Source organism: Symsagittifera roscoffensis, chromosome 7, assembly GCF_963678635.1.
Source record: "Symsagittifera roscoffensis chromosome 7, txSymRosc1.1, whole genome shotgun sequence".
NCBI classification, from domain to species: domain Eukaryota; kingdom Metazoa; phylum Xenacoelomorpha; order Acoela; family Convolutidae; genus Symsagittifera; species Symsagittifera roscoffensis.
The window spans coordinates 34170877-34179771 of NC_087068.1; the positions used below are offsets into that span (position 1 = coordinate 34170877).

The 8895-nt window shown below is 40.2% G+C and overlaps 2 non-coding genes across 2 annotated transcripts; both read right to left on the reverse strand.

Annotated features, from left to right (window-relative positions):
• Nucleotides 1–382: 382 nt before the first annotated feature.
• On the reverse strand, nt 383–455 carry Trnas-uga (transfer RNA serine (anticodon UGA)). The gene has a single exon. It is a non-coding gene; the product is annotated as a tRNA-Ser (tRNA).
• Nucleotides 456–6009: 5554 nt separating this feature from the next.
• Trnaa-agc (transfer RNA alanine (anticodon AGC)) lies at nt 6010–6082 on the reverse strand. The gene has a single exon. It is a non-coding gene; the product is annotated as a tRNA-Ala (tRNA).
• Between the last annotated feature and the right edge of the window lie 2813 nt (nt 6083–8895).

An 8895-nucleotide genomic window follows, 5' to 3' on the forward strand; every position in this document is an offset into this window, starting at 1 on the left:
TGGGCTATAAAAAGATTTGCACTAGTCCTGTTCTAAGACTAGAGTGCTTATTTTGTCATTATGTTTTCTATACACAGACGTCAAGTTTTTTTTTCGATAGAACAATGGCTTGATTTGATTCGTTTTTTTGTTCTGAGGATAGTTCAGAGCCTCGATGTCCTTAACTTTGGAGATGCGGGGTATTGGCTTGTGGCTCGCTAAGTGGGCGCTCTACCATTTGACCTTCATACCTATTACTATCAAATCTCGCGGAATTTTTTTTCGCTTAGTCAGCAACTATGAACTTTTTCTTTTCGTTCGCAAAAATCCACTTGTTAGGAATTTAAATTTGCAATAGATTATCTGGAGATAGTGATTACCATTTGATGAGTGGCTCTAGTTTTGGAGATGCGGGGCATCGATCCCCGTACCTCTCGCATTCAAAGCGAGCGCTCTACCATTTGAGCTACATCCCCATAGTTTAGAACTGTCGAGGAAGCTTTTATTTCAGTCGGCAAACAAGAGGTTATACATTTTCTGGGAAGGTATTTCTTGAATAAGATTTCAATATTTAGTAGTTTTCTGAAGAAAATTAATTAAAAACTTGATGTCCTTAACTTTGGAGATGCGGGGTATTGCTCCCCGTACTTCTGGCTTGATAAGTGGGCGCTCTACCATTTGACCTACATCCCATGTATATCATATCTCGCTGAATTTTTTTCGCTTAGTCAGCAACTATGAAGTTTTTCTTTTCGTTCACAGAAGATCTACTTGTTAGCAATTTCAATATGCAATAGATTATCTGGAGATAATGATTACCATTTGATCAGTGACTCTAAATTTGGAGATTCGGGGCATTGATCCCCGTACCTCTCGCATGCAAAGCGAGCGCTCTACCATTTGAGCTACATCCCCATAGTTTAGAACTGTCGAGGAAGCTTTTATTTCAGTCGGCAAACAAGAGGTTATAAATTTTCTGGGAAGGTATTTCTTGTATAAGATTTCAATATTTAGTAGTTTTCTGAAGAAAATTATTTAAATACTTGATGTCCTTAACTTTGGAGATGCGGGGTATTGCTCCCCGTACTTCTGGCTTGCTAAGTAGGCGCTCTAACATTTGACCTACATCCCATGTTTATCAAATCTCGCGGAATTTTTTTTCACTTAGTCAGCAACTATGAAGTTTTTTTTCCTTCGCAGAAAATTGGGATTATCTGCAGATAGTGATTACCATTTGATGAGTGGCTCCAGTTTTGGAGATGCCGGGCATCGATCCCCGTACCTCTCGAATGCAAAGCGCGCGCTCTACCATCTGAGCTACATCACCATAGTTTAGAACTGTCGAGGAAGCTTTTGTTTCAGTCGCCAAACAAGAGGTTAAAAATTTTCTGGGAAGGTATTTCTTGTATAAGATTTCAATGTTCAGTAGTTTTCTGAAGAAAATTAATTAAAAACTCGATGTCCTTAACTTTGGAGATGCGGGGTATTGCTCCCCGTACTTCTGGCTTGATAGGTGGGCGCTCTACCATATGACCTACATCCCATGTTTATCAAGTCTCGCGGAATTTTTTTTCGCTTAGTCAGCAACTATGTAGTTTTTCTCTTCGTTCGCAGAAAAGCTACTTGTTAGGAAGTTCAATATGCAATAGATTATCAGGATATTATGATTACCACTTAATGAGTCACTCTAGATTTGGAGATGCGGGGCATTGATCCCCGTACCTCTCGCATGCTAAGCGAGCGCTCTACCATTTGGGCTACATCCCCATGATTTATAACTGTCGAGGAAGCTTTTGTTTCAGTCGGCAAACAAGAGGTTAAAGTTTTTCTTGGAAGGTATTTTTTGTATAAGACTTCAATATTCAGTAGTTTTCTGAAGAAAATTAATTAATTGCTCGATGTCCTTAACTTCGGAGATGCGGGGTATTGCTCCCCATACTTCTGGCTTGCTAAGTAGGCGCTCTACCATTTGACCTACATCCCATGTTTACCAAATCTCGCGGAATTTTTTTCTCTTAGTCAGCAACTATGAAGTTTTTTTTTCGTTCGCAGAAAATCTAATTGTTAGGAATTTCAATATGCAATAGATTATCTGCAGATGGTGATTACATTTGATCAGTGGCTCTAGTTTTGGAGATGCGGGGCGTCGATCCCCATACCTCTCGCATGCAAAGCGAGGTTTCTATCATTTGAGCTACATCCCCATAGTTTAGAACTGTCGAGGAAGGTTTTGTTTCAGTCAACAAAGAAGAGGTTATAAATTTTCTGGGAAGGTATTTCTTGAATAAGATTTCAATATTCAGTAGTTTTCTGAAGAAAATTAATTAAAAACTCGATGTCCTTAACTTTGGAGATGCGCGGTATTGCTCCCCGTACTTCTGGCTTGATAAGTGGGCGCTCTACCATTTGACCTACATCCCATGTTTATCAAATCTCGCGGAATTTTTTTTCGCTTAGTCAGCAACTATGAATTTTTTCTTTTCGTTCGCAGAAAATCTACTTGTTAGGAATTTCAATATGCAATAGTTTATCTGGAGATAGAAATTATTATTTGATGAGTGACTCTAGTTTCGGAGATGCGAGGTATTGATCCCCGTACCTCTCGCATGCTAAGCGCGCGATCTACCATTTGAGCTACATCCCCATGATTTAAGATTGTCGAGGAAGCTTTTGATTCAGTCGGCAAACAAGAGGTTATAAATTTTCTGGGAAGGTATTTCTTGTATAAGATTTCAATATTCATTAGTTATCTGAAGAAAATTAATTAAAAACTCAATGTCCTTAACTTCGGAGATGCGGGGTATTGCTCCCCGTACTTCTGGCTTGGTAAGTAGGCGCTCTACCATTTGACCTACATCCCATGTTCATCAAATCTCGCGGAATTTTTTTTCGCTTAGTCAGCAACTATGATTTTTTTTTTCGTTCGTAGAAAATCTACTTGTTAGGAATTTCAATATGCAATAGATTATCTGGAGATAGAAATTACCATTTGATGAGTGACTCTAGTTTTAGAGATGCGGGGTATTGATCCCCGTACCTCTCGCATGCTAAGAACGCGATCTACCATTTGAGCTACATCCCCATGATTTAAGGTTGTCGAGGAAGCTTTTGATTCAGTCGGCAAACAAGAGGTTATAAATTTTCTGGGAAGGTATTTCTTGTATAAGATTTCAATATTCATTAGTTATCTGAAGAAAATTAATTAAAAACTCAATGTCCTTAACTTCGGAGATGCGGGGTATTGCTCCCCTTACTTCTGGCTTGGTAAGTAGGCGCTCTACCATTTGACCTACATCCCATGTTCATCAAATCTCGCGGAATTTTTTTCGCTTAGTCAGCAACTATGATTTTTTTTTCGTTCGTAGAAAATCTACTTGTTAGGAATTTCAATATGCAATAGATTATCTGGAGATAGTGATTACCATTTGATGAGTGGCTCTAGTTTTGGAGATGCGGGGCATCGATCCCCGTACCTCTCGCATGAAAGAGATCGCTCTACCATTTGAGCTACATCCCCATAGTTTAGAACTGTTCGAGGAAGCTTTTGATTCAGTCGGCAAACAAGAGGTTATAAATTTTCTGGGAAGGTATTTCTTGTATAAGATTTCAATATTCATTAGTTATCTGAAGAAAATTAATTAAAAACTCAATGTCCTTAACTTCGGAGATGCGGGGTATTGCTCCCCGTACTTCTGGCTTGGTAAGTAGGCGCTCTACCATTTGACCTACATCCCATGTTCATCAAATCTCGCGGAATTTTTTTCGCTTAGTCAGCAACTATGATTTTTTTTTCGTTCGTAGAAAATCTACTTGTTAGGAATTTCAATATGCAATAGATTATATGGAGATAGAAATTACCATTTGATGAGTGACTCTAGTTTTAGAGATGCGGGGTATTGATCCCCGTACCTCTCGCATGCTAAGCGCGCGATCTACCATTTGAGCTACATCCCCATGATTTAAGGTTGTCGAGGAAGCTTTTGATTCAGTCGGCAAACAAGAGGTTATAAATTTTCTGGGAAGGTATTTCTTGTATAAGATTTCAATATTCATTAGTTATCTGAAGAAAATTAATTAAAAACTCAATGTCCTTAACTTCGGAGATGCGGGGTATTGCTCCCCGTACTTCTGGCTTAGTAAGTAGGCGCTCTACCATTTGACCTACATCCCATGTTCATCAAATCTCGCGGAATTTTTTTCGCTTAGTCAGCAACTATGATTTTTTTTTCGTTCGTAGAAAATCTACTTGTTAGGAATTTCAATATGCAATAGATTATCTGGAGATAGTGATTACCATTTGATGAGTGGCTCTAGTTTTGGAGATGCGGGGCATCGATCCCCGTACCTCTCGCATGAAAGAGATCGCTCTACCATTTGAGCTACATCCCCATAGTTTAGAACTGTTGAGGAAGGTTTTGTTTCAGTCAACAAACAAGAGGTTATAAATTTTCTGGGAAGGTATTTCTTGTATAAGATTTCAATATTCATTAGTTATCTGAAGAAAATTAATTAAAAACTCGATGTCCTTAACTTCGGAGATGCGGGGTATTGCTCCCCGTACTTCTGGCTTGGTAAGTAGGCGCTCTACCATCTGACCTACATCCCATGTTTATCAAATCTCGCGGAATTTTTTTCGCTTAGTCAGATACTAAGAAGTTTTTTTTCGTTCGTAGAAAATCTGCTTGTTAGGAATTTCAATATGCAATAGATTATCTGCAGATAGTGATTACCATTTGATGAGTGACTCTAGTTTTGGAGAAGCGGTGCATCGATCCCCGTACCTCTCGCATGCAAAGCGAGCGCTCTACCATTTGAGCTACATCCCCATAGTTTAGAACTGTCGAGGAAGCTTTTGTTTCAGTCGGCAAACAAGAGGTTATAAATTTTCTGGGAAGGTATTTCTTGTATAAGTTTTCAATTTTCAGGAGTTTTCTGAAGAAAATTAATTAAAAACTCGATGTCCTTAACTTTGGAGATGCGGGGTATTGCTCCCCGTTCTTCTGGCTTGATAAGTGGGCGCTCTACCATTTGACCTACATCCCATGTGTATCAAATCTCGCGGAATTTTTTTTCGCTTAGTCAGCAACTATGAAGTTTTTCTTTTCGTTTGCAGAAAATCTCCTTGTTAGCAATTTCAACATGCAATAGATTATCTGAAGATAATGATTATCATTTGATGAGTGACTCTAGATTTGTAGATGCGGGGCATTGATCCCCGTACCTCTCGCATGCTAAGCGAGCGCTCTACTATTTGAGCTACATCCCCATGATTTATAACAGTCGAGGAAGCTTTTGTTTCAGTCGGCAAACAAGAGGTTAAAATTTTTCTTGGAAGGTATTTCTGGTATAAAACTTCAATATTCAGTAGTTTTCTGAAGAAAGTTAATTAATTGCTCGATGACCTTAACTTCGGAGATGCGGGGTATTGATCCCCGTTGGCTTGCTAAGTAGGCGCTCTACCATTTGACCTACATCCCATGTTTATCAAATCTCGCGGAATTTTTTTTCGCTTAGTCAGCAATTATGAAGTTTTTCTTTTCGTTCGCAGAAAATTGGGATTATCTGCAGATAGTGATTACATTTGATGAGTGGATCAAGTTTTGGAGATGCCGGGCATCGATCCCCGTACCTCTCGAATGCAAAGCGAGCACTCTACCATTTGAGCTACATCCCCATGTTTTATAACTGTCGAGGAAGCTTTTGTTTCAGTCGCCAAACAAGAGGTTAAAAAATTTCTGGGAAGGTGTTTCTTGTATAAGATTTCACTATTCAGTAGTTTTCTGAAGAAAACTCGATGTCCTTAATTTTGGAGATGCGGGGTATTGCTCCCCGTACTTCTGGCTTGATAAGTGGGCGCTCTACCATTTGACCTACATCCCATGTTTATCAAATCTCGCGGAATTTTTTTTCGCTTAGTCAGCAACTATGAAGTTTTTCTTTTAGTTCGCAGAAAATCTACTTGTTAGGAATTTCAATATGCAATAGATTATCTGTAGATAGTGATTACCATTTAATGAGTGACTCTAGATTTGGAGATGCGGGGCATTGATCCCCGTACCTCTCGCATGCTAAGCGAGCGCTCTACCATTTGAGCTACATCCCCATGATTTACAACTGTCGAGGAAGCTTTTGTTTCAGTCGGCAAACAAGAGGTTAAAATTTTTCTTGGAAGGTTTTTTTCTGTATAAGACTTCAATATTCAGTAGTTTTCTGAAGAAAGTTAAATAATTGCTTGATATCCTTAACTTCGGAGATGCTGGGTATTGCTCCCCGTACTTCTGGCTTGGTAAGAAGGCGCTCTACCATTTGACCTACATTCCAAGTTTATCAAATTTCGCGGAATTTTTTCCGCTTAGTCAGCAACTATGAAGTTTTTTTTCGTTCGCAGAAAATTTACTTGTTAGGAATTTCAATATGCAACAGATTATCTGCAGATAGTGATTACCATTTGGTGAGTGGCTCTAGTTTTGGAGATGCGGGGCATCGATTCCCGTACCTCTCGCATGCAAAGCGAGCGCTCTACCATTTGAGCTACATCCCCATAGTTTTGAACTGTCGAGAAAGCTTTTATTTCAGTCGGCAAACAAGAGGTTATAAATTTTCTGGGAAGGTATTTCTTGCATAAGATTCCAATATTCAGTAGTTTTTTGAAGAAAATGAATTAAAAACTCGATGTCCTTAACTTTGGAGATGCGGGGTATTGCTCCCCATACTTCTGGCTTGATAAGTAGGCGCTCTACCATTTGACCTACCTCCCATGTTTATCAATTCTCGCGAAATTTTTTTTCGCTTAGTCAGCAACTAAGAAGTTTTTCTTTTCGTTCGCAGAAAATCTACTTGTTAGGAATTTCAATATGCAATAGATTATCTGGAGAGAGTCATTACCATTTGATGAGTGACTCTAGCTTTGGAGATGCGGGGCATCGATCCCATACCTCTTGCATGCAAAGCGAGCTCTCTTCCACTTGAGCTACATCCCCATGATTTATAACTGTCGATGAAGCTTTTGTTTCAGTCGGCAAACAAGAGGTTAAAAATTTTCTTGGAAGGTATTTTTTGTATAAGACTTCAATATTCAGTAGTTTTCTGAAGAAAGTTAAATAATTGCTCGATGTCCTTAACTTCGGAGATGCGGGGTATTGCTCCCCGTACTTCTGGCTTGCTAAGAACGCGCTCTACCATTTGACCTACATTCCATGTTTATCAAATCTCGCGGAATTTTTTTCGCTTAGTCAGCAACTATGATGTTTTTTTTTCGTTCGCAGAAAATCTGCTTGTTAGGAATTTCGATATGCAATAGATTATCTGCATATAGTGATTACCATTTGGTGAATGGCTCTAGTTTTGGAGATGCGGGGCATCGATCCCTGTACCTCTCGCATGCAAAGCGAGCGCTCTACCATATGAGCTACATCCCCATAGTTTAGAACTGTCGAGGAAGCTTTCATTTCAGTCTGCAAACAAGAGGTTATAAATTTTCTGGGAAGGTATTTCTTGTATAAGATTCCAATATTCAGTAGTTTTCTGAAGAAAATTAATTAAAAACTCGATGTCCTTAACTTTGGAGATGCGGGGTATTGCTCCCCGTACTTCTGGCTTGATAAGTAGGCGCTCTACCATTTGACCTACATCTCATGTTTATCAATTCTCGCGAAATTTTTTTTTGCTTAGTCAGCAACTAAGAAGTTTTTCTTTTCGTTCGCAGAAAATCTACTTGTTAGGAATTTCAATATGCAATAGATTATCTGGAGATAGTCATTACCATTTGATGAGTGGCTCTAGCTTTGGAGATGCGGGGCATCGATCCCCGTACCTATCGCATGCAAAGCGAGAGCTCTACTGTTTGAGCTACATCCCCATAATTTAGAACTGTCGAGGAAGCTTTTTTTCAGTCGGCAAACAAGAGGTTATAAATTTTCTGGGAAGATATTTCTTGTATAAGATTTCAATATTCAGTAGTTTTCCGAAGAAAATTAATTAAAAACTCGTTGTCCTTAACTTTGGAGATGCGGGGTATTGCTCCCCGTACTTCTGGCTTAATAAGTGGGCGCTCTACCATTTGACCTACATCCCATGTTTATCAAATCTCGCGGAATTTTTTTCGCTTAGTCAGCAACTATGAAGTTTTTTTTCGTTCGCAGAAAATCTACTTGTAAGGAATTTCAATATGCAATAGATTATCTGGAGATAATGATTACCATTTGATGAGTGACTCTAGATTTGGAGATGCGGGGCATTGATCCCCGTACCTCTCGCATGCTAGGCGAGCGCTCAACTATTTGAGCTACATCCCCATGATTTATAACTGTCGGGGAAGCTTTTGTTTCAGTCGGCAAATAAGAGGTTAAAATTTTTCTTGGAAGGTATTTCTTGTATAAAACTTCAATATCCAGTAGTTTTCTGGAGAAAGTTAATTAATTGCTCGATGACCATAACTTCGGAGATGCGGGGTATTGCTCCCCGTACTTCTGGCTTGCTAAGTAGGCGCTCTACCATTTGACCTACATCCCGAGGTCCCGGAAGGAGAGAGCCTTTTTGCGGTGGGACCAACAACCAGAGGACCACGAGGACTCCGGTTGCAAACTCTCTGGATCGGGAGCGACGACCCGACTTCTGCTACCAGCAGACCAACGTCAAACTCCTCTCACCGGGCTCCCATGCGTGGGACCCTCGGCCGGGTTTTTGTTATCGGATCAGCCTAAGCCGGCGAGTCTGATCCGCACCCTCCTACTAAGAGCCGGCGTCGAGCCAAACCCTGGACCACCCAGACGCCCTCAGACACTGAAATCCCCCTGCACGGTGTGCACTGAAACGTGGGCAGGCGGCACCACCGTATGGTGCCACTGCTGCGGAACCTGGATCCACCAGCGATGCAGCGGCCTTCGGACTGTGGCCGAATGGCACAGAGATTACGTC